General features: G+C 44.9%; 18 non-coding genes across 18 annotated transcripts; all 18 read left to right on the forward strand.

Annotated features, from left to right (window-relative positions):
• The first annotated feature begins 856 nt into the window (after positions 1-856).
• Positions 857-1,047, forward strand: LOC141211307 (U2 spliceosomal RNA). Its single transcript, XR_012281285.1, has one exon. It is a non-coding gene; the product is annotated as a U2 spliceosomal RNA (small nuclear RNA).
• A 1,115-nt stretch (positions 1,048-2,162) lies between these two features.
• On the forward strand, positions 2,163-2,353 carry LOC141211308 (U2 spliceosomal RNA). The gene has a single exon (XR_012281286.1). It is a non-coding gene; the product is annotated as a U2 spliceosomal RNA (small nuclear RNA).
• Positions 2,354-3,468: 1,115 nt separating this feature from the next.
• On the forward strand, positions 3,469-3,659 carry LOC141211309 (U2 spliceosomal RNA). The gene has a single exon (XR_012281287.1). It is a non-coding gene; the product is annotated as a U2 spliceosomal RNA (small nuclear RNA).
• A 1,115-nt stretch (positions 3,660-4,774) lies between these two features.
• On the forward strand, positions 4,775-4,965 carry LOC141211310 (U2 spliceosomal RNA). Its single transcript, XR_012281288.1, has one exon. It is a non-coding gene; the product is annotated as a U2 spliceosomal RNA (small nuclear RNA).
• Positions 4,966-6,080: 1,115 nt separating this feature from the next.
• On the forward strand, positions 6,081-6,271 carry LOC141211311 (U2 spliceosomal RNA). Its single transcript, XR_012281289.1, has one exon. It is a non-coding gene; the product is annotated as a U2 spliceosomal RNA (small nuclear RNA).
• A 1,115-nt stretch (positions 6,272-7,386) lies between these two features.
• On the forward strand, positions 7,387-7,577 carry LOC141211312 (U2 spliceosomal RNA). The gene has a single exon (XR_012281290.1). It is a non-coding gene; the product is annotated as a U2 spliceosomal RNA (small nuclear RNA).
• Positions 7,578-8,692: 1,115 nt separating this feature from the next.
• On the forward strand, positions 8,693-8,883 carry LOC141211314 (U2 spliceosomal RNA). Its single transcript, XR_012281292.1, has one exon. It is a non-coding gene; the product is annotated as a U2 spliceosomal RNA (small nuclear RNA).
• A 1,115-nt stretch (positions 8,884-9,998) lies between these two features.
• Positions 9,999-10,189, forward strand: LOC141211315 (U2 spliceosomal RNA). The gene has a single exon (XR_012281293.1). It is a non-coding gene; the product is annotated as a U2 spliceosomal RNA (small nuclear RNA).
• Positions 10,190-11,304: 1,115 nt separating this feature from the next.
• LOC141211316 (U2 spliceosomal RNA) lies at positions 11,305-11,495 on the forward strand. Its single transcript, XR_012281294.1, has one exon. It is a non-coding gene; the product is annotated as a U2 spliceosomal RNA (small nuclear RNA).
• Positions 11,496-12,610: 1,115 nt separating this feature from the next.
• LOC141211471 (U2 spliceosomal RNA) lies at positions 12,611-12,801 on the forward strand. Its single transcript, XR_012281444.1, has one exon. It is a non-coding gene; the product is annotated as a U2 spliceosomal RNA (small nuclear RNA).
• Positions 12,802-13,913: 1,112 nt separating this feature from the next.
• Positions 13,914-14,104, forward strand: LOC141211317 (U2 spliceosomal RNA). Its single transcript, XR_012281295.1, has one exon. It is a non-coding gene; the product is annotated as a U2 spliceosomal RNA (small nuclear RNA).
• A 1,115-nt stretch (positions 14,105-15,219) lies between these two features.
• Positions 15,220-15,410, forward strand: LOC141211318 (U2 spliceosomal RNA). The gene has a single exon (XR_012281296.1). It is a non-coding gene; the product is annotated as a U2 spliceosomal RNA (small nuclear RNA).
• Positions 15,411-16,525: 1,115 nt separating this feature from the next.
• Positions 16,526-16,716, forward strand: LOC141211319 (U2 spliceosomal RNA). Its single transcript, XR_012281297.1, has one exon. It is a non-coding gene; the product is annotated as a U2 spliceosomal RNA (small nuclear RNA).
• Positions 16,717-17,831: 1,115 nt separating this feature from the next.
• Positions 17,832-18,022, forward strand: LOC141211320 (U2 spliceosomal RNA). Its single transcript, XR_012281298.1, has one exon. It is a non-coding gene; the product is annotated as a U2 spliceosomal RNA (small nuclear RNA).
• A 1,115-nt stretch (positions 18,023-19,137) lies between these two features.
• LOC141211321 (U2 spliceosomal RNA) lies at positions 19,138-19,328 on the forward strand. Its single transcript, XR_012281299.1, has one exon. It is a non-coding gene; the product is annotated as a U2 spliceosomal RNA (small nuclear RNA).
• A 1,115-nt stretch (positions 19,329-20,443) lies between these two features.
• On the forward strand, positions 20,444-20,634 carry LOC141211322 (U2 spliceosomal RNA). Its single transcript, XR_012281300.1, has one exon. It is a non-coding gene; the product is annotated as a U2 spliceosomal RNA (small nuclear RNA).
• Positions 20,635-21,749: 1,115 nt separating this feature from the next.
• On the forward strand, positions 21,750-21,940 carry LOC141211323 (U2 spliceosomal RNA). Its single transcript, XR_012281301.1, has one exon. It is a non-coding gene; the product is annotated as a U2 spliceosomal RNA (small nuclear RNA).
• A 1,115-nt stretch (positions 21,941-23,055) lies between these two features.
• Positions 23,056-23,246, forward strand: LOC141211325 (U2 spliceosomal RNA). The gene has a single exon (XR_012281303.1). It is a non-coding gene; the product is annotated as a U2 spliceosomal RNA (small nuclear RNA).
• The last annotated feature ends 390 nt before the right edge of the window (positions 23,247-23,636 follow it).

Here is a 23,636-nt window from a genome sequence, read left to right on the forward strand (position 1 = left end):
TATTAGGCAAGCATTTTGGAGCTTTCACCTAAATAACTACAGGTGGTGAGATAAGCTGCACAATATAATTGACCTTTCAGTATATTGTTGCACACACACCATCTATTTAGCAAATGCCCTTGTTATCAACAGCAGCCTTTTAAACTCACCTGAGCTAACAGGTATGTGCGCTGGTTACTCTGCTGCGCTTAAAATTTCTTTTTTGGTTTGCTACAATGCCTTTTCTGAAACGTTGTCTCCCTCTGCTGGAACACTGACTTCTTTCATTTAATGCCTGCAGACTATAAAAGAGAACCCAACCCAAAAAGTTTGGTTGATTAGTCTGTGGCATTCTGTTAAACTGTTGCTTATGGCGGTCTCTGTGAGCTTCTCAGCGACATTCAGCCAGCCAGGTATCCTGCCTGCAGTAGATGGAATGTGGCAATGGAACGCTGGCTGCGCGTGTCATAATAGGCTCTGAGCCTTTATATACCTGTGCACAGCAGCAGCCACCTTCAGTCTGCTGCTGGACAGCCAGCAGCAGCAGCAGCAGGAGAGGTATGTAATCAGGAGCCCTCCTGCTAAGGGTAGACAGCTGCTCGTTCCACCCCACCCCCCGCCTTAATTGGTTCTCCTCCCTTCCAACGGTGTTGAGGCGGGTGGGAACAGCAGGGGGTGAAGGTGCTGTGTTTAAAGAGGTGGAGTTATGCAGATCTAAAACGCGTGGATTGCAGCAGCAGCAAGCCGAAAAGTGCAGGCATGTAAGGGATCTAGAGGTTGACAATATGTCTTCTTAACGGGAGTCCAGGAGCTCATCTCCACAAATGGACTTTTCAGGATCCTTGGGTGGCTCCGTAGTTTGAAACCAATTCTGGTTATCGCTTCTCGGCCTTTTGGCTAAGATCAAGTGTAGTATCTGTTCTTATCAGTTTAATATCTGATACGTCCCCTATCTGGGGACCATATATTAAATGGATTTTTAGAACAGGGAGATGGAAAAAGAGCTTGCTCTGTCCACTCCACGCATTGACCTGGTATTGCAGTATCTCCAGGACCGGTGCACCCCTTCTTTAATGCAGTTTCTAAAATCAGAAAGAATTGAATTCAATGTTTTTTGTTCATTTTGCTTGTTTGTCGGATTTTGGGATGGACTCTTTGGCTTTGCTTTTCTTCTCCTCATTGGATTTTTCATGTTCAAAGTTGCAGAAGCCAGATTACAAGCTCATTTTGGTTCAACTTCAGCAACTGTGCATTGCATTGCCATGTAATGTGATGCAATGCTATCTTTCTAGCTCTCCCTTTTTACTTCCTTTTGGATAAACAGACATATTAGGCAAGCATTTTGGAGCTTTCACCTAAATAACTACAGGTGGTGAGATAAGCTGCACAATATAATTGACCTTTCAGTATATTGTTGCACACACACCATCTATTTAGCAAATGCCCTTGTTATCAACAGCAGCCTTTTAAACTCACCTGAGCTAACAGGTATGTGCGCTGGTTACTCTGCTGCGCTTAAAATTTCTTTTTTGGTTTGCTACAATGCCTTTTCTGAAACGTTGTCTCCCTCTGCTGGAACACTGACTTCTTTCATTTAATGCCTGCAGACTATAAAAGAGAACCCAACCCAAAAAGTTTGGTTGATTAGTCTGTGGCATTCTGTTAAACTGTTGCTTATGGCGGTCTCTGTGAGCTTCTCAGCGACATTCAGCCAGCCAGGTATCCTGCCTGCAGTAGATGGAATGTGGCAATGGAACGCTGGCTGCGCGTGTCATAATAGGCTCTGAGCCTTTACATACCTGTGCACAGCAGCAGCCACCTTCAGTCTGCTGCTGGACAGCCAGCAGCAGCAGCAGCAGGAGAGGTATGTAATCAGGAGCCCTCCTGCTAAGGGTAGACAGCTGCTCATTCCACCCCACCCCCCGCCTTAATTGGTTCTCCTCCCTTCCAACGGTGTTGAGGCGGGTGGGAACAGCAGGGGGTGAAGGTGCTGTGTTTAAAGAGGTGGAGTTATGCAGATCTAAAACGCGTGGATTGCAGCAGCAGCAAGCCGAAAAGTGCAGGCATGTAAGGGATCTAGAGGTTGACAACATGTCTTCTTAACGGGAGTCCAGGAGCTCATCTCCACAAATGGACTTTTCAGGATCCTTGGGTGGCTCCGTAGTTTGAAACCAATTCTGGTTATCGCTTCTCGGCCTTTTGGCTAAGATCAAGTGTAGTATCTGTTCTTATCAGTTTAATATCTGATACGTCCCCTATCTGGGGACCATATATTAAATGGATTTTTAGAACAGGGAGATGGAAAAAGAGCTTGCTCTGTCCACTCCACGCATTGACCTGGTATTGCAGTATCTCCAGGACCGGTGCACCCCTTCTTTAATGCAGTTTCTAAAATCAGAAAGAATTGAATTCAATGTTTTTTGTTCATTTTGCTTGTTTGTCGGATTTTGGGATGGACTCTTTGGCTTTGCTTTTCTTCTCCTCATTGGATTTTTCATGTTCAAAGTTGCAGAAGCCAGATTACAAGCTCATTTTGGTTCAACTTCAGCAACTGTGCATTGCATTGCCATGTAATGTGATGCAATGCTATCTTTCTAGCTCTCCCTTTTTACTTCCTTTTGGATAAACAGACATATTAGGCAAGCATTTTGGAGCTTTCACCTAAATAACTACAGGTGGTGAGATAAGCTGCACAATATAATTGACCTTTCAGTATATTGTTGCACACACACCATCTATTTAGCAAATGCCCTTGTTATCAACAGCAGCCTTTTAAACTCACCTGAGCTAACAGGTATGTGCGCTGGTTACTCTGCTGCGCTTAAAATTTCTTTTTTGGTTTGCTACAATGCCTTTTCTGAAACGTTGTCTCCCTCTGCTGGAACACTGACTTCTTTCATTTAATGCCTGCAGACTATAAAAGAGAACCCAACCCAAAAAGTTTGGTTGATTAGTCTGTGGCATTCTGTTAAACTGTTGCTTATGGCGGTCTCTGTGAGCTTCTCAGCGACATTCAGCCAGCCAGGTATCCTGCCTGCAGTAGATGGAATGTGGCAATGGAACGCTGGCTGCGCGTGTCATAATAGGCTCTGAGCCTTTACATACCTGTGCACAGCAGCAGCCACCTTCAGTCTGCTGCTGGACAGCCAGCAGCAGCAGCAGCAGGAGAGGTATGTAATCAGGAGCCCTCCTGCTAAGGGTAGACAGCTGCTCATTCCACCCCACCCCCCGCCTTAATTGGTTCTCCTCCCTTCCAACGGTGTTGAGGCGGGTGGGAACAGCAGGGGGTGAAGGTGCTGTGTTTAAAGAGGTGGAGTTATGCAGATCTAAAACGCGTGGATTGCAGCAGCAGCAAGCCGAAAAGTGCAGGCATGTAAGGGATCTAGAGGTTGACAACATGTCTTCTTAACGGGAGTCCAGGAGCTCATCTCCACAAATGGACTTTTCAGGATCCTTGGGTGGCTCCGTAGTTTGAAACCAATTCTGGTTATCGCTTCTCGGCCTTTTGGCTAAGATCAAGTGTAGTATCTGTTCTTATCAGTTTAATATCTGATACGTCCCCTATCTGGGGACCATATATTAAATGGATTTTTAGAACAGGGAGATGGAAAAAGAGCTTGCTCTGTCCACTCCACGCATTGACCTGGTATTGCAGTATCTCCAGGACCGGTGCACCCCTTCTTTAATGCAGTTTCTAAAATCAAAAAGAATTGAATTCAATGTTTTTTGTTCATTTTGCTTGTTTGTCGGATTTTGGGATGGACTCTTTGGCTTTGCTTTTCTTCTCCTCATTGGATTTTTCATGTTCAAAGTTGCAGAAGCCAGATTACAAGCTCATTTTGGTTCAACTTCAGCAACTGTGCATTGCATTGCCATGTAATGTGATGCAATGCTATCTTTCTAGCTCTCCCTTTTTACTTCCTTTTGGATAAACAGACATATTAGGCAAGCATTTTGGAGCTTTCACCTAAATAACTACAGGTGGTGAGATAAGCTGCACAATATAATTGACCTTTCAGTATATTGTTGCACACACACCATCTATTTAGCAAAAGCCCTTGTTATCAACAGCAGCCTTTTAAACTCACCTGAGCTAACAGGTATGTGCGCTGGTTACTCTGCTGCGCTTGAAATTTCTTTTTTGGTTTGCTACAATGCCTTTTCTGAAACGTTGTCTCCCTCTGCTGGAACACTGACTTCTTTCATTTAATGCCTGCAGACTATAAAAGAGAACCCAACCCAAAAAGTTTGGTTGATTAGTCTGTGGCATTCTGTTAAACTGTTGCTTATGGCGGTCTCTGTGAGCTTCTCAGCGACATTCAGCCAGCCAGGTATCCTGCCTGCAGTAGATGGAATGTGGCAATGGAACGCTGGCTGCGCGTGTCATAATAGGCTCTGAGCCTTTATATACCTGTGCACAGCAGCAGCCACCTTCAGTCTGCTGCTGGACAGCCAGCAGCAGCAGCAGCAGGAGAGGTATGTAATCAGGAGCCCTCCTGCTAAGGGTAGACAGCTGCTCGTTCCACCCCACCCCCCGCCTTAATTGGTTCTCCTCCCTTCCAACGGTGTTGAGGCGGGTGGGAACAGCAGGGGGTGAAGGTGCTGTGTTTAAAGAGGTGGAGTTATGCAGATCTAAAACGCGTGGATTGCAGCAGCAGCAAGCCGAAAAGTGCAGGCATGTAAGGGATCTAGAGGTTGACAACATGTCTTCTTAACGGGAGTCCAGGAGCTCATCTCCACAAATGGACTTTTCAGGATCCTTGGGTGGCTCCGTAGTTTGAAACCAATTCTGGTTATCGCTTCTCGGCCTTTTGGCTAAGATCAAGTGTAGTATCTGTTCTTATCAGTTTAATATCTGATACGTCCCCTATCTGGGGACCATATATTAAATGGATTTTTAGAACAGGGAGATGGAAAAAGAGCTTGCTCTGTCCACTCCACGCATTGACCTGGTATTGCAGTATCTCCAGGACCGGTGCACCCCTTCTTTAATGCAGTTTCTAAAATCAGAAAGAATTGAATTCAATGTTTTTTGTTCATTTTGCTTGTTTGTCGGATTTTGGGATGGACTCTTTGGCTTTGCTTTTCTTCTCCTCATTGGATTTTTCATGTTCAAAGTTGCAGAAGCCAGATTACAAGCTCATTTTGGTTCAACTTCAGCAACTGTGCATTGCATTGCCATGTAATGTGATGCAATGCTATCTTTCTAGCTCTCCCTTTTTACTTCCTTTTGGATAAACAGACATATTAGGCAAGCATTTTGGAGCTTTCACCTAAATAACTACAGGTGGTGAGATAAGCTGCACAATATAATTGACCTTTCAGTATATTGTTGCACACACACCATCTATTTAGCAAAAGCCCTTGTTATCAACAGCAGCCTTTTAAACTCACCTGAGCTAACAGGTATGTGCGCTGGTTACTCTGCTGCGCTTAAAATTTCTTTTTTGGTTTGCTACAATGCCTTTTCTGAAACGTTGTCTCCCTCTGCTGGAACACTGACTTCTTTCATTTAATGCCTGCAGACTATAAAAGAGAACCCAACCCAAAAAGTTTGGTTGATTAGTCTGTGGCATTCTGTTAAACTGTTGCTTATGGCGGTCTCTGTGAGCTTCTCAGCGACATTCAGCCAGCCAGGTATCCTGCCTGCAGTAGATGGAATGTGGCAATGGAACGCTGGCTGCGCGTGTCATAATAGGCTCTGAGCCTTTATATACCTGTGCACAGCAGCAGCCACCTTCAGTCTGCTGCTGGACAGCCAGCAGCAGCAGCAGCAGGAGAGGTATGTAATCAGGAGCCCTCCTGCTAAGGGTAGACAGCTGCTCGTTCCACCCCACCCCCCGCCTTAATTGGTTCTCCTCCCTTCCAACGGTGTTGAGGCGGGTGGGAACAGCAGGGGGTGAAGGTGCTGTGTTTAAAGAGGTGGAGTTATGCAGATCTAAAACGCGTGGATTGCAGCAGCAGCAAGCCGAAAAGTGCAGGCATGTAAGGGATCTAGAGGTTGACAACATGTCTTCTTAACGGGAGTCCAGGAGCTCATCTCCACAAATGGACTTTTCAGGATCCTTGGGTGGCTCCGTAGTTTGAAACCAATTCTGGTTATCGCTTCTCGGCCTTTTGGCTAAGATCAAGTGTAGTATCTGTTCTTATCAGTTTAATATCTGATACGTCCCCTATCTGGGGACCATATATTAAATGGATTTTTAGAACAGGGAGATGGAAAAAGAGCTTGCTCTGTCCACTCCACGCATTGACCTGGTATTGCAGTATCTCCAGGACCGGTGCACCCCTTCTTTAATGCAGTTTCTAAAATCAGAAAGAATTGAATTCAATGTTTTTTGTTCATTTTGCTTGTTTGTCGGATTTTGGGATGGACTCTTTGGCTTTGCTTTTCTTCTCCTCATTGGATTTTTCATGTTCAAAGTTGCAGAAGCCAGATTACAAGCTCATTTTGGTTCAACTTCAGCAACTGTGCATTGCATTGCCATGTAATGTGATGCAATGCTATCTTTCTAGCTCTCCCTTTTTACTTCCTTTTGGATAAACAGACATATTAGGCAAGCATTTTGTAGCTTTCACCTAAATAACTACAGGTGGTGAGATAAGCTGCACAATATAATTGACCTTTCAGTATATTGTTGCACACACACCATCTATTTAGCAAATGCCCTTGTTATCAACAGCAGCCTTTTAAACTCACCTGAGCTAACAGGTATGTGCGCTGGTTACTCTGCTGCGCTTAAAATTTCTTTTTTGGTTTGCTACAATGCCTTTTCTGAAACGTTGTCTCCCTCTGCTGGAACACTGACTTCTTTCATTTAATGCCTGCAGACTATAAAAGAGAACCCAACCCAAAAAGTTTGGTTGATTAGTCTGTGGCATTCTGTTAAACTGTTGCTTATGGCGGTCTCTGTGAGCTTCTCAGCGACATTCAGCCAGCCAGGTATCCTGCCTGCAGTAGATGGAATGTGGCAATGGAACGCTGGCTGCGCGTGTCATAATAGGCTCTGAGCCTTTATATACCTGTGCACAGCAGCAGCCACCTTCAGTCTGCTGCTGGACAGCCAGCAGCAGCAGCAGCAGGAGAGGTATGTAATCAGGAGCCCTCCTGCTAAGGGTAGACAGCTGCTCGTTCCACCCCACCCCCCGCCTTAATTGGTTCTCCTCCCTTCCAACGGTGTTGAGGCGGGTGGGAACAGCAGGGGGTGAAGGTGCTGTGTTTAAAGAGGTGGAGTTATGCAGATCTAAAACGCGTGGATTGCAGCAGCAGCAAGCCGAAAAGTGCAGGCATGTAAGGGATCTAGAGGTTGACAACATGTCTTCTTAACGGGAGTCCAGGAGCTCATCTCCACAAATGGACTTTTCAGGATCCTTGGGTGGCTCCGTAGTTTGAAACCAATTCTGGTTATCGCTTCTCGGCCTTTTGGCTAAGATCAAGTGTAGTATCTGTTCTTATCAGTTTAATATCTGATACGTCCCCTATCTGGGGACCATATATTAAATGGATTTTTAGAACAGGGAGATGGAAAAAGAGCTTGCTCTGTCCACTCCACGCATTGACCTGGTATTGCAGTATCTCCAGGACCGGTGCACCCCTTCTTTAATGCAGTTTCTAAAATCAGAAAGAATTGAATTCAATGTTTTTTGTTCATTTTGCTTGTTTGTCGGATTTTGGGATGGACTCTTTGGCTTTGCTTTTCTTCTCCTCATTGGATTTTTCATGTTCAAAGTTGCAGAAGCCAGATTACAAGCTCATTTTGGTTCAACTTCAGCAACTGTGCATTGCATTGCCATGTAATGTGATGCAATGCTATCTTTCTAGCTCTCCCTTTTTACTTCCTTTTGGATAAACAGACATATTAGGCAAGCATTTTGGAGCTTTCACCTAAATAACTACAGGTGGTGAGATAAGCTGCACAATATAATTGACCTTTCAGTATATTGTTGCACACACACCATCTATTTAGCAAATGCCCTTGTTATCAACAGCAGCCTTTTAAACTCACCTGAGCTAACAGGTATGTGCGCTGGTTACTCTGCTGCGCTTAAAATTTCTTTTTTGGTTTGCTACAATGCCTTTTCTGAAACGTTGTCTCCCTCTGCTGGAACACTGACTTCTTTCATTTAATGCCTGCAGACTATAAAAGAGAACCCAACCCAAAAAGTTTGGTTGATTAGTCTGTGGCATTCTGTTAAACTGTTGCTTATGGCGGTCTCTGTGAGCTTCTCAGCGACATTCAGCCAGCCAGGTATCCTGCCTGCAGTAGATGGAATGTGGCAATGGAACGCTGGCTGCGCGTGTCATAATAGGCTCTGAGCCTTTATATACCTGTGCACAGCAGCAGCCACCTTCAGTCTGCTGCTGGACAGCCAGCAGCAGCAGCAGCAGGAGAGGTATGTAATCAGGAGCCCTCCTGCTAAGGGTAGACAGCTGCTCGTTCCACCCCACCCCCCGCCTTAATTGGTTCTCCTCCCTTCCAACGGTGTTGAGGCGGGTGGGAACAGCAGGGGGTGAAGGTGCTGTGTTTAAAGAGGTGGAGTTATGCAGATCTAAAACGCGTGGATTGCAGCAGCAGCAAGCCGAAAAGTGCAGGCATGTAAGGGATCTAGAGGTTGACAATATGTCTTCTTAACGGGAGTCCAGGAGCTCATCTCCACAAATGGACTTTTCAGGATCCTTGGGTGGCTCCGTAGTTTGAAACCAATTCTGGTTATCGCTTCTCGGCCTTTTGGCTAAGATCAAGTGTAGTATCTGTTCTTATCAGTTTAATATCTGATACGTCCCCTATCTGGGGACCATATATTAAATGGATTTTTAGAACAGGGAGATGGAAAAAGAGCTTGCTCTGTCCACTCCACGCATTGACCTGGTATTGCAGTATCTCCAGGACCGGTGCACCCCTTCTTTAATGCAGTTTCTAAAATCAGAAAGAATTGAATTCAATGTTTTTTGTTCATTTTGCTTGTTTGTCGGATTTTGGGATGGACTCTTTGGCTTTGCTTTTCTTCTCCTCATTGGATTTTTCATGTTCAAAGTTGCAGAAGCCAGATTACAAGCTCATTTTGGTTCAACTTCAGCAACTGTGCATTGCATTGCCATGTAATGTGATGCAATGCTATCTTTCTAGCTCTCCCTTTTTACTTCCTTTTGGATAAACAGACATATTAGGCAAGCATTTTGGAGCTTTCACCTAAATAACTACAGGTGGTGAGATAAGCTGCACAATATAATTGACCTTTCAGTATATTGTTGCACACACACCATCTATTTAGCAAATGCCCTTGTTATCAACAGCAGCCTTTTAAACTCACCTGAGCTAACAGGTATGTGCGCTGGTTACTCTGCTGCGCTTAAAATTTCTTTTTTGGTTTGCTACAATGCCTTTTCTGAAACGTTGTCTCCCTCTGCTGGAACACTGACTTCTTTCATTTAATGCCTGCAGACTATAAAAGAGAACCCAACCCAAAAAGTTTGGTTGATTAGTCTGTGGCATTCTGTTAAACTGTTGCTTATGGCGGTCTCTGTGAGCTTCTCAGCGACATTCAGCCAGCCAGGTATCCTGCCTGCAGTAGATGGAATGTGGCAATGGAACGCTGGCTGCGCGTGTCATAATAGGCTCTGAGCCTTTACATACCTGTGCACAGCAGCAGCCACCTTCAGTCTGCTGCTGGACAGCCAGCAGCAGCAGCAGCAGGAGAGGTATGTAATCAGGAGCCCTCCTGCTAAGGGTAGACAGCTGCTCATTCCACCCCACCCCCCGCCTTAATTGGTTCTCCTCCCTTCCAACGGTGTTGAGGCGGGTGGGAACAGCAGGGGGTGAAGGTGCTGTGTTTAAAGAGGTGGAGTTATGCAGATCTAAAACGCGTGGATTGCAGCAGCAGCAAGCCGAAAAGTGCAGGCATGTAAGGGATCTAGAGGTTGACAACATGTCTTCTTAACGGGAGTCCAGGAGCTCATCTCCACAAATGGACTTTTCAGGATCCTTGGGTGGCTCCGTAGTTTGAAACCAATTCTGGTTATCGCTTCTCGGCCTTTTGGCTAAGATCAAGTGTAGTATCTGTTCTTATCAGTTTAATATCTGATACGTCCCCTATCTGGGGACCATATATTAAATGGATTTTTAGAACAGGGAGATGGAAAAAGAGCTTGCTCTGTCCACTCCACGCATTGACCTGGTATTGCAGTATCTCCAGGACCGGTGCACCCCTTCTTTAATGCAGTTTCTAAAATCAGAAAGAATTGAATTCAATGTTTTTTGTTCATTTTGCTTGTTTGTCGGATTTTGGGATGGACTCTTTGGCTTTGCTTTTCTTCTCCTCATTGGATTTTTCATGTTCAAAGTTGCAGAAGCCAGATTACAAGCTCATTTTGGTTCAACTTCAGCAACTGTGCATTGCATTGCCATGTAATGTGATGCAATGCTATCTTTCTAGCTCTCCCTTTTTACTTCCTTTTGGATAAACAGACATATTAGGCAAGCATTTTGGAGCTTTCACCTAAATAACTACAGGTGGTGAGATAAGCTGCACAATATAATTGACCTTTCAGTATATTGTTGCACACACACCATCTATTTAGCAAATGCCCTTGTTATCAACAGCAGCCTTTTAAACTCACCTGAGCTAACAGGTATGTGCGCTGGTTACTCTGCTGCGCTTAAAATTTCTTTTTTGGTTTGCTACAATGCCTCTTCTGAAACGTTGTCTCCCTCTGCTGGAACACTGACTTCTTTCATTTAATGCCTGCAGACTATAAAAGAGAACCCAACCCAAAAAGTTTGGTTGATTAGTCTGTGGCATTCTGTTAAACTGTTGCTTATGGCGGTCTCTGTGAGCTTCTCAGCGACATTCAGCCAGCCAGGTATCCTGCCTGCAGTAGATGGAATTTGGCAATGGAACGCTGGCTGCGCGTGTCATAATAGGCTCTGAGCCTTTATATACCTGTGCACAGCAGCAGCCACCTTCAGTCTGCTGCTGGACAGCCAGCAGCAGCAGCAGCAGGAGAGGTATGTAATCAGGAGCCCTCCTGCTAAGGGTAGACAGCTGCTCGTTCCACCCCACCCCCCGCCTTAATTGGTTCTCCTCCCTTCCAACGGTGTTGAGGCGGGTGGGAACAGCAGGGGGTGAAGGTGCTGTGTTTAAAAAGGTGGAGTTATGCAGATCTAAAACGCGTGGATTGCAGCAGCAGCAAGCCGAAAAGTGCAGGCATGTAAGGGATCTAGAGGTTGACAACATGTCTTCTTAACGGGAGTCCAGGAGCTCATCTCCACAAATGGACTTTTCAGGATCCTTGGGTGGCTCCGTAGTTTGAAACCAATTCTGGTTATCGCTTCTCGGCCTTTTGGCTAAGATCAAGTGTAGTATCTGTTCTTATCAGTTTAATATCTGATACGTCCCCTATCTGGGGACCATATATTAAATGGATTTTTAGAACAGGGAGATGGAAAAAGAGCTTGCTCTGTCCACTCCACGCATTGACCTGGTATTGCAGTATCTCCAGGACCGGTGCACCCCTTCTTTAATGCAGTTTCTAAAATCAGAAAGAATTGAATTCAATGTTTTTTGTTCATTTTGCTTGTTTGTCGGATTTTGGGATGGACTCTTTGGCTTTGCTTTTCTTCTCCTCATTGGATTTTTCATGTTCAAAGTTGCAGAAGCCAGATTACAAGCTCATTTTGGTTCAACTTCAGCAACTGTGCATTGCATTGCCATGTAATGTGATGCAATGCTATCTTTCTAGCTCTCCCTTTTTACTTCCTTTTGGATAAACAGACATATTAGGGAAGCATTTTGGAGCTTTCACCTAAATAACTACAGGTGGTGAGATAAGCTGCACAATATAATTGACCTTTCAGTATATTGTTGCACACACACCATCTATTTAGCAAATGCCCTTGTTATCAACAGCAGCCTTTTAAACTCACCTGAGCTAACAGGTATGTGCGCTGGTTACTCTGCTGCGCTTAAAATTTCTTTTTTGGTTTGCTACAATGCCTTTTCTGAAACGTTGTCTCCCTCTGCTGGAACACTGACTTCTTTCATTTAATGCCTGCAGACTATAAAAGAGAACCCAACCCAAAAAGTTTGGTTGATTAGTCTGTGGCATTCTGTTAAACTGTTACTTATGGCGGTCTCTGTGAGCTTCTCAGCGACATTCAGCCAGCCAGGTATCCTGCCTGCAGTAGATGGAATGTGGCAATGGAACGCTGGCTGCGCGTGTCATAATAGGCTCTGAGCCTTTATATACCTGTGCACAGCAGCAGCCACCTTCAGTCTGCTGCTGGACAGCCAGCAGCAGCAGCAGCAGGAGAGGTATGTAATCAGGAGCCCTCCTGCTAAGGGTAGACAGCTGCTCGTTCCACCCCACCCCCCGCCTTAATTGGTTCTCCTCCCTTCCAACGGTGTTGAGGCGGGTGGGAACAGCAGGGGGTGAAGGTGCTGTGTTTAAAGAGGTGGAGTTATGCAGATCTAAAACGCGTGGATTGCAGCAGCAGCAAGCCGAAAAGTGCAGGCATGTAAGGGATCTAGAGGTTGACAACATGTCTTCTTAACGGGAGTCCAGGAGCTCATCTCCACAAATGGACTTTTCAGGATCCTTGGGTGGCTCCGTAGTTTGAAACCAATTCTGGTTATCGCTTCTCGGCCTTTTGGCTAAGATCAAGTGTAGTATCTGTTCTTATCAGTTTAATATCTGATACGTCCCCTATCTGGGGACCATATATTAAATGGATTTTTAGAACAGGGAGATGGAAAAAGAGCTTGCTCTGTCCACTCCACGCATTGACCTGGTATTGTAGTATCTCCAGGACCGGTGCACCCCTTCTTTAATGCAGTTTCTAAAATCAGAAAGAATTGAATTCAATGTTTTTTGTTCATTTTGCTTGTTTGTCAGATTTTGGGATGGACTCTTTGGCTTTGCTTTTCTTCTCCTCATTGGATTTTTCATGTTCAAAGTTGCAGAAGCCAGATTACAAGCTCATTTTGGTTCAACTTCAGCAACTGTGCATTGCATTGCCATGTAATGTGATGCAATGCTATCTTTCTAGCTCTCCCTTTTTACTTCCTTTTGGATAAACAGACATATTAGGCAAGCATTTTGGAGCTTTCACCTAAATAACTACAGGTGGTGAGATAAGCTGCACAATATAATTGACCTTTCAGTATATTGTTGCACACACACCATCTATTTAGCAAATGCCCTTGTTATCAACAGCAGCCTTTTAAACTCACCTGAGCTAACAGGTATGTGCGCTGGTTACTCTGCTGCGCTTAAAATTTCTTTTTTGGTTTGCTACAATGCCTTTTCTGAAACGTTGTCTCCCTCTGCTGGAACACTGACTTCTTTCATTTAATGCCTGCAGACTATAAAAGAGAACCCAACCCAAAAAGTTTGGTTGATTAGTCTGTGGCATTCTGTTAAACTGTTGCTTATGGCGGTCTCTGTGAGCTTCTCAGCGACATTCAGCCAGCCAGGTATCCTGCCTGCAGTAGATGGAATGTGGCAATGGAACGCTGGCTGCGCGTGTCATAATAGGCTCTGAGCCTTTATATACCTGTGCACAGCAGCAGCCACCTTCAGTCTGCTGCTGGACAGCCAGCAGCAGCAGCAGGAGAGGTATGTAATCAGGAGCCCTCCTGCTAAGGGTAGACAGCTGCTCGTTCCACCCCACCCCCCGCCTTAATTGGTTCTCCTCCCTTCCAACGGTGTTGAGGCGGGTGGGAACAGCAGGGGGTGAAGGTGCTGTGTTTAAAGAGGTGGAGTTATGCAGATCTAAAACGCGTGGATTGCAGCAGCAGCAAGCCGAAAAGTGCAGGCATGTAAGGGATCTAGAGGTTGACAACATGTCTTCTTAACGGGAGTCCAGGAGCTCATCTCCACAAATGGACTTTTCAGGATCCTTGGGTGGCTCCGTAGTTTGAAACCAATTCTGGTTATCGCTTCTCGGCCTTTTGGCTAAGATCAAGTGTAGTATCTGTTCTTATCAGTTTAATATCTGATACGTCCCCTATCTGGGGACCATATATTAAATGGATTTTTAGAACAGGGAGATGGAAAAAGAGCTTGCTCTGTCCACTCCACGCATTGACCTGGTATTGCAGTATCTCCAGGACCGGTGCACCCCTTCTTTAATGCAGTTTCTAAAATCAGAAAGAATTGAATTCAATGTTTTTTGTTCATTTTGCTTGTTTGTCGGATTTTGGGATGGACTCTTTGGCTTTGCTTTTCTTCTCCTCATTGGATTTTTCATGTTCAAAGTTGCAGAAGCCAGATTACAAGCTCATTTTGGTTCAACTTCAGCAACTGTGCATTGCATTGCCATGTAATGTGATGCAATGCTATCTTTCTAGCTCTCCCTTTTTACTTCCTTTTGGATAAACAGACATATTAGGCAAGCATTTTGGAGCTTTCACCTAAATAACTACAGGTGGTGAGATAAGCTGCACAATATAATTGACCTTTCAGTATATTGTTGCACACACACCATCTATTTAGCAAATGCCCTTGTTATCAACAGCAGCCTTTTAAACTCACCTGAGCTAACAGGTATGTGCGCTGGTTACTCTGCTGCGCTTAAAATTTCTTTTTTGGTTTGCTACAATGCCTTTTCTGAAACGTTGTCTCCCTCTGCTGGAACACTGACTTCTTTCATTTAATGCCTGCAGACTATAAAAGAGAACCCAACCCAAAAAGTTTGGTTGATTAGTCTGTGGCATTCTGTTAAACTGTTGCTTATGGCGGTCTCTGTGAGCTTCTCAGCGACATTCAGCCAGCCAGGTATCCTGCCTGCAGTAGATGGAATGTGGCAATGGAACGCTGGCTGCGCGTGTCATAATAGGCTCTGAGCCTTTATATACCTGTGCACAGCAGCAGCCACCTTCAGTCTGCTGCTGGACAGCCAGCAGCAGCAGCAGCAGGAGAGGTATGTAATCAGGAGCCCTCCTGCTAAGGGTAGACAGCTGCTCGTTCCACCCCACCCCCCGCCTTAATTGGTTCTCCTCCCTTCCAACGGTGTTGAGGCGGGTGGGAACAGCAGGGGGTGAAGGTGCTGTGTTTAAAGAGGTGGAGTTATGCAGATCTAAAACGCGTGGATTGCAGCAGCAGCAAGCCGAAAAGTGCAGGCATGTAAGGGATCTAGAGGTTGACAATATGTCTTCTTAACGGGAGTCCAGGAGCTCATCTCCACAAATGGACTTTTCAGGATCCTTGGGTGGCTCCGTAGTTTGAAACCAATTCTGGTTATCGCTTCTCGGCCTTTTGGCTAAGATCAAGTGTAGTATCTGTTCTTATCAGTTTAATATCTGATACGTCCCCTATCTGGGGACCATATATTAAATGGATTTTTAGAACAGGGAGATGGAAAAAGAGCTTGCTCTGTCCACTCCACGCATTGACCTGGTATTGCAGTATCTCCAGGACCGGTGCACCCCTTCTTTAATGCAGTTTCTAAAATCAGAAAGAATTGAATTCAATGTTTTTTGTTCATTTTGCTTGTTTGTCGGATTTTGTGATGGACTCTTTGGCTTTGCTTTTCTTCTCCTCATTGGATTTTTCATGTTCAAAGTTGCAGAAGCCAGATTACAAGCTCATTTTGGTTCAACTTCAGCAACTGTGCATTGCATTGCCATGTAATGTGATGCAATGCTATCTTTCTAGCTCTCCCTTTTTACTTCCTTTTGGATAAACAGACATATTAGGCAAGCATTTTGGAGCTTTCACCTAAATAACTACAGGTGGTGAGATAAGCTGCACAATATAATTGACCTTTCAGTATATTGTTGCACACACACCATCTATTTAGCAAATGCCCTTGTTATCAACAGCAGCCTTTTAAACTCACCTGAGCTAACAGGTATGTGCGCTGGTTACTCTGCTGCGCTTAAAATTTCTTTTTTGGTTTGCTACAATGCCTTTTCTGAAACGTTGTCTCCCTCTGCTGGAACACTGACTTCTTTCATTTAATGCCTGCAGACTATAAAAGAGAACCCAACCCAAAAAGTTTGGTTGATTAGTCTGTGGCATTCTGTTAAACTGTTGCTTATGGCGGTCTCTGTGAGCTTCTCAGCGACATTCAGCCAGCCAGGTATCCTGCCTGCAGTAGATGGAATGTGGCAATGGAACGCTGGCTGCGCGTGTCATAATAGGCTCTGAGCCTTTATATACCTGTGCACAGCAGCAGCCACCTTCAGTCTGCTGCTGGACAGCCAGCAGCAGCAGCAGCAGGAGAGGTATGTAATCAGGAGCCCTCCTGCTAAGGGTAGACAGCTGCTCGTTCCACCCCACCCCCCGCCTTAATTGGTTCTCCTCCCTTCCAACGGTGTTGAGGCGGGTGGGAACAGCAGGGGGTGAAGGTGCTGTGTTTAAAGAGGTGGAGTTATGCAGATCTAAAACGCGTGGATTGCAGCAGCAGCAAGCCGAAAAGTGCAGGCATGTAAGGGATCTAGAGGTTGACAACATGTCTTCTTAACGGGAGTCCAGGAGCTCATCTCCACAAATGGACTTTTCAGGATCCTTGGGTGGCTCCGTAGTTTGAAACCAATTCTGGTTATCGCTTCTCGGCCTTTTGGCTAAGATCAAGTGTAGTATCTGTTCTTATCAGTTTAATATCTGATACGTCCCCTATCTGGGGACCATATATTAAATGGATTTTTAGAACAGGGAGATGGAAAAAGAGCTTGCTCTGTCCACTCCACGCATTGACCTGGTATTGCAGTATCTCCAGGACCGGTGCACCCCTTCTTTAATGCAGTTTCTAAAATCAGAAAGAATTGAATTCAATGTTTTTTGTTCATTTTGCTTGTTTGTCGGATTTTGGGATGGACTCTTTGGCTTTGCTTTTCTTCTCCTCATTGGATTTTTCATGTTCAAAGTTGCAGAAGCCAGATTACAAGCTCATTTTGGTTCAACTTCAGCAACTGTGCATTGCATTGCCATGTAATGTGATGCAATGCTATCTTTCTAGCTCTCCCTTTTTACTTCCTTTTGGATAAACAGACATATTAGGCAAGCATTTTGGAGCTTTCACCTAAATAACTACAGGTGGTGAGATAAGCTGCACAATATAATTGACCTTTCAGTATATTGTTGCACACACACCATCTATTTAGCAAATGCCCTTGTTATCAACAGCAGCCTTTTAAACTCACCTGAGCTAACAGGTATGTGCGCTGGTTACTCTGCTGCGCTTAAAATTTCTTTTTTGGTTTGCTACAATGCCTCTTCTGAAACGTTGTCTCCCTCTGCTGGAACACTGACTTCTTTCATTTAATGCCTGCAGACTATAAAAGAGAACCCAACCCAAAAAGTTTGGTTGATTAGTCTGTGGCATTCTGTTAAACTGTTGCTTATGGCGGTCTCTGTGAGCTTCTCAGCGACATTCAGCCAGCCAGGTATCCTGCCTGCAGTAGATGGAATTTGGCAATGGAACGCTGGCTGCGCGTGTCATAATAGGCTCTGAGCCTTTATATACCTGTGCACAGCAGCAGCCACCTTCAGTCTGCTGCTGGACAGCCAGCAGCAGCAGCAGCAGGAGAGGTATGTAATCAGGAGCCCTCCTGCTAAGGGTAGACAGCTGCTCGTTCCACCCCACCCCCCGCCTTAATTGGTTCTCCTCCCTTCCAACGGTGTTGAGGCGGGTGGGAACAGCAGGGGGTGAAGGTGCTGTGTTTAAAAAGGTGGAGTTATGCAGATCTAAAACGCGTGGATTGCAGCAGCAGCAAGCCGAAAAGTGCAGGCATGTAAGGGATCTAGAGGTTGACAACATGTCTTCTTAACGGGAGTCCAGGAGCTCATCTCCACAAATGGACTTTTCAGGATCCTTGGGTGGCTCCGTAGTTTGAAACCAATTCTGGTTATCGCTTCTCGGCCTTTTGGCTAAGATCAAGTGTAGTATCTGTTCTTATCAGTTTAATATCTGATACGTCCCCTATCTGGGGACCATATATTAAATGGATTTTTAGAACAGGGAGATGGAAAAAGAGCTTGCTCTGTCCACTCCACGCATTGACCTGGTATTGCAGTATCTCCAGGACCGGTGCACCCCTTCTTTAATGCAGTTTCTAAAATCAGAAAGAATTGAATTCAATGTTTTTTGTTCATTTTGCTTGTTTGTCGGATTTTGGGATGGACTCTTTGGCTTTGCTTTTCTTCTCCTCATTGGATTTTTCATGTTCAAAGTTGCAGAAGCCAGATTACAAGCTCATTTTGGTTCAACTTCAGCAACTGTGCATTGCATTGCCATGTAATGTGATGCAATGCTATCTTTCTAGCTCTCCCTTTTTACTTCCTTTTGGATAAACAGACATATTAGGGAAGCATTTTGGAGCTTTCACCTAAATAACTACAGGTGGTGAGATAAGCTGCACAATATAATTGACCTTTCAGTATATTGTTGCACACACACCATCTATTTAGCAAATGCCCTTGTTATCAACAGCAGCCTTTTAAACTCACCTGAGCTAACAGGTATGTGCGCTGGTTACTCTGCTGCGCTTAAAATTTCTTTTTTGGTTTGCTACAATGCCTTTTCTGAAACGTTGTCTCCCTCTGCTGGAACACTGACTTCTTTCATTTAATGCCTGCAGACTATAAAAGAGAACCCAACCCAAAAAGTTTGGTTGATTAGTCTGTGGCATTCTGTTAAACTGTTGCTTATGGCGGTCTCTGTGAGCTTCTCAGCGACATTCAGCCAGCCAGGTATCCTGCCTGCAGTAGATGGAATGTGGCAATGGAACGCTGGCTGCGCGTGTCATAATAGGCTCTGAGCCTTTATATACCTGTGCACAGCAGCAGCCACCTTCAGTCTGCTGCTGGACAGCCAGCAGCAGCAGCAGCAGGAGAGGTATGTAATCAGGAGCCCTCCTGCTAAGGGTAGACAGCTGCTCGTTCCACCCCACCCCCCGCCTTAATTGGTTCTCCTCCCTTCCAACGGTGTTGAGGCGGGTGGGAACAGCAGGGGGTGAAGGTGCTGTGTTTAAAGAGGTGGAGTTATGCAGATCTAAAACGCGTGGATTGCAGCAGCAGCAAGCCGAAAAGTGCAGGCATGTAAGGGATCTAGAGGTTGACAACATGTCTTCTTAACGGGAGTCCAGGAGCTCATCTCCACAAATGGACTTTTCAGGATCCTTGGGTGGCTCCGTAGTTTGAAACCAATTCTGGTTATCGCTTCTCGGCCTTTTGGCTAAGATCAAGTGTAGTATCTGTTCTTATCAGTTTAATATCTGATACGTCCCCTATCTGGGGACCATATATTAAATGGATTTTTAGAACAGGGAGATGGAAAAAGAGCTTGCTCTGTCCACTCCACGCATTGACCTGGTATTGCAGTATCTCCAGGACCGGTGCACCCCTTCTTTAATGCAGTTTCTAAAATCAGAAAGAATTGAATTCAATGTTTTTTGTTCATTTTGCTTGTTTGTCGGATTTTGGGATGGACTCTTTGGCTTTGCTTTTCTTCTCCTCATTGGATTTTTCATGTTCAAAGTTGCAGAAGCCAGATTACAAGCTCATTTTGGTTCAACTTCAGCAACTGTGCATTGCATTGCCATGTAATGTGATGCAATGCTATCTTTCTAGCTCTCCCTTTTTACTTCCTTTTGGATAAACAGACATATTAGGCAAGCATTTTGGAGCTTTCACCTAAATAACTACAGGTGGTGAGATAAGCTGCACAATATAATTGACCTTTCAGTATATTGTTGCACACACACCATCTATTTAGCAAATGCCCTTGTTATCAACAGCAGCCTTTTAAACTCACCTGAGCTAACAGGTATGTGCGCTGGTTACTCTGCTGCGCTTAAAATTTCTTTTTTGGTTTGCTACAATGCCTCTTCTGAAACGTTGTCTCCCTCTGCTGGAACACTGACTTCTTTCATTTAATGCCTGCAGACTATAAAAGAGAACCCAACCCAAAAAGTTTGGTTGATTAGTCTGTGGCATTCTGTTAAACTGTTGCTTATGGCGGTCTCTGTGAGCTTCTCAGCGACATTCAGCCAGCCAGGTATCCTGCCTGCAGTAGATGGAATTTGGCAATGGAACGCTGGCTGCGCGTGTCATAATAGGCTCTGAGCCTTTATATACCTGTGCACAGCAGCAGCCACCTTCAGTCTGCTGCTGGACAGCCAGCAGCAGCAGCAGCAGGAGAGGTATGTAATCAGGAGCCCTCCTGCTAAGGGTAGACAGCTGCTCGTTCCACCCCACCCCCCGCCTTAATTGGTTCTCCTCCCTTCCAACGGTGTTGAGGCGGGTGGGAACAGCAGGGGGTGAAGGTGCTGTGTTTAAAAAGGTGGAGTTATGCAGATCTAAAACGCGTGGATTGCAGCAGCAGCAAGCCGAAAAGTGCAGGCATGTAAGGGATCTAGAGGTTGACAACATGTCTTCTTAACGGGAGTCCAGGAGCTCATCTCCACAAATGGACTTTTCAGGATCCTTGGGTGGCTCCGTAGTTTGAAACCAATTCTGGTTATCGCTTCTCGGCCTTTTGGCTAAGATCAAGTGTAGTATCTGTTCTTATCAGTTTAATATCTGATACGTCCCCTATCTGGGGACCATATATTAAATGGATTTTTAGAACAGGGAGATGGAAAAAGAGCTTGCTCTGTCCACTCCACGCATTGACCTGGTATTGCAGTATCTCCAGGACCGGTGCACCCCTTCTTTAATGCAGTTTCTAAAATCAGAAAGAATTGAATTCAATGTTTTTTGTTCATTTTGCTTGTTTGTCGGATTTTGGGATGGACTCTTTGGCTTTGCTTTTCTTCTCCTCATTGGATTTTTCATGTTCAAAGTTGCAGAAGCCAGATTACAAGCTCATTTTGGTTCAACTTCAGCAACTGTGCATTGCATTGCCATGTAATGTGATGCAATGCTATCTTTCTAGCTCTCCCTTTTTACTTCCTTTTGGATAAACAGACATATTAGGGAAGCATTTTGGAGCTTTCACCTAAATAACTACATGTGGTGAGATAAGCTGCACAATATAATTGACCTTTCAGTATATTGTTGCACACACACCATCTATTTAGCAAATGCCCTTGTTATCAACAGCAGCCTTTTAAACTCACCTGAGCTAACAGGTATGTGCGCTGGTTACTCTGCTGCGCTTAAAATTTCTTTTTTGGTTTGCTACAATGCCTTTTCTGAAACGTTGTCTCCCTCTGCTGGAACACTGACTTCTTTCATTTAATGCCTGCAGACTATAAAAGAGAACCCAACCCAAAAAGTTTGGTTGATTAGTCTGTGGCATTCTGTTAAACTGTTGCTTATGGCGGTCTCTGTGAGCTTCTCAGCGACATTCAGCCAGCCAGGTATCCTGCCTGCAGTAGATGGAATGTGGCAATGGAACGCTGGCTGCGCGTGTCATAATAGGCTCTGAGCCTTTATATACCTGTGCACAGCAGCAGCCACCTTCAGTCTGCTGCTGGACAGCCAGCAGCAGCAGCAGCAGGAGAGGTATGTAATCAGGAGCCCTCCTGCTAAGGGTAGACAGCTGCTCGTTCCACCCCACCCCCCGCCTTAATTGGTTCTCCTCCCTTCCAACGGTGTTGAGGCGGGTGGGAACAGCAGGGGGTGAAGGTGCTGTGTTTAAAGAGGTGGAGTTATGCAGATCTAAAACGCGTGGATTGCAGCAGCAGCAAGCCGAAAAGTGCAGGCATGTAAGGGATCTAGAGGTTGACAACATGTCTTCTTAACGGGAGTCCAGGAGCTCATCTCCACAAATGGACTTTTCAGGATCCTTGGGTGGCTCCGTAGTTTGAAACCAATTCTGGTTATCGCTTCTCGGCCTTTTGGCTAAGATCAAGTGTAGTATCTGTTCTTATCAGTTTAATATCTGATACGTCCCCTATCTGGGGACCATATATTAAATGGATTTTTAGAACAGGGAGATGGAAAAAGAGCTTGCTCTGTCCACTCCACGCATTGACCTGGTATTGCAGTATCTCCAGGACCGGTGCACCCCTTCTTTAATGCAGTTTCTAAAATCAGAAAGAATTGAATTCAATGTTTTTTGTTCATTTTGCTTGTTTGTCGGATTTTGGGATGGACTCTTTGGCTTTGCTTTTCTTCTCCTCATTGGATTTTTCATGTTCAAAGTTGCAGAAGCCAGATTACAAGCTCATTTTGGTTCAACTTCAGCAACTGTGCATTGCATTGCCATGTAATGTGATGCAATGCTATCTTTCTAGCTCTCCCTTTTTACTTCCTTTTGGATAAACAGACATATTAGGCAAGCATTTTGGAGCTTTCACCTAAATAACTACAGGTGGTGAGATAAGCTGCACAATATAATTGACCTTTCAGTATATTGTTGCACACACACCATCTATTTAGCAAATGCCCTTGTTATCAACAGCAGCCTTTTAAACTCACCTGAGCTAACAGGTATGTGCGCTGGTTACTCTGCTGCGCTTAAAATTTCTTTTTTGGTTTGCTACAATGCCTTTTCTGAAACGTTGTCTCCCTCTGCTGGAACACTGACTTCTTTCATTTAATGCCTGCAGACTATAAAAGAGAACCCAACCCAAAAAGTTTGGTTGATTAGTCTGTGGCATTCTGTTAAACTGTTGCTTATGGCGGTCTCTGTGAGCTTCTCAGCGACATTCAGCCAGCCAGGTATCCTGCCTGCAGTAGATGGAATGTGGCAATGGAACGCTGGCTGCGCGTGTCATAATAGGCTCTGAGCCTTTATATACCTGTGCACAGCAGCAGCCACCTTCAGTCTGCTGCTGGACAGCCAGCAGCAGCAGCAGCAGGAGAGGTATGTAATCAGGAGCCCTCCTGCTAAGGGTAGACAGCTGCTCGTTCCACCCCACCCCCCGCCTTAATTGGTTCTCCTCCCTTCCAACGGTGTTGAGGCGGGTGGGAACAGCAGGGGGTGAAGGTGCTGTGTTTAAAGAGGTGGAGTTATGCAGATCTAAAACGCGTGGATTGCAGCAGCAGCAAGCCGAAAAGTGCAGGCATGTAAGGGATCTAGAGGTTGACAACATGTCTTCTTAACGGGAGTCCAGGAGCTCATCTCCACAAATGGACTTTTCAGGATCCTTGGGTGGCTCCGTAGTTTGAAACCAATTCTGGTTATCGCTTCTCGGCCTTTTGGCTAAGATCAAGTGTAGTATCTGTTCTTATCAGTTTAATATCTGATACGTCCCCTATCTGGGGACCATATATTAAATGGATTTTTAGAACAGGGAGATGGAAAAAGAGCTTGCTCTGTCCACTCCACGCATTGACCTGGTATTGCAGTATCTCCAGGACCGGTGCACCCCTTCTTTAATGCAGTTTCTAAAATCAGAAAGAATTGAATTCAATGTTTTTTGTTCATTTTGCTTGTTTGTCGGATTTTGGGATGGACTCTTTGGCTTTGCTTTTCTTCTCCTCATTGGATTTTTCATGTTCAAAGTTGCAGAAGCCAGATTACAAGCTCATTTTGGTTCAACTTCAGCAACTGTGCATTGCATTGCCATGTAATGTGATGCAATGCTATCTTTCTAGCTCTCCCTTTTTACTTCCTTTTGGATAAACAGACATATTAGGGAAGCATTTTGGAGCTTTCACCTAAATAACTACATGTGGTGAGATAAGCTGCACAATATAATTGACCTTTCAGTATATTGTTGCACACACACCATCTATTTAGCAAATGCCCTTGTTATCAACA

The sequence above is a fragment of the Phyllobates terribilis genome, unplaced genomic scaffold (genome assembly GCF_046119375.1).
Source record: "Phyllobates terribilis strain yellow unplaced genomic scaffold, ASM4611937v1 Scaffold_170__1_contigs__length_4071412, whole genome shotgun sequence".
NCBI classification, from domain to species: Eukaryota; Metazoa; Chordata; class Amphibia; order Anura; family Dendrobatidae; genus Phyllobates; species Phyllobates terribilis.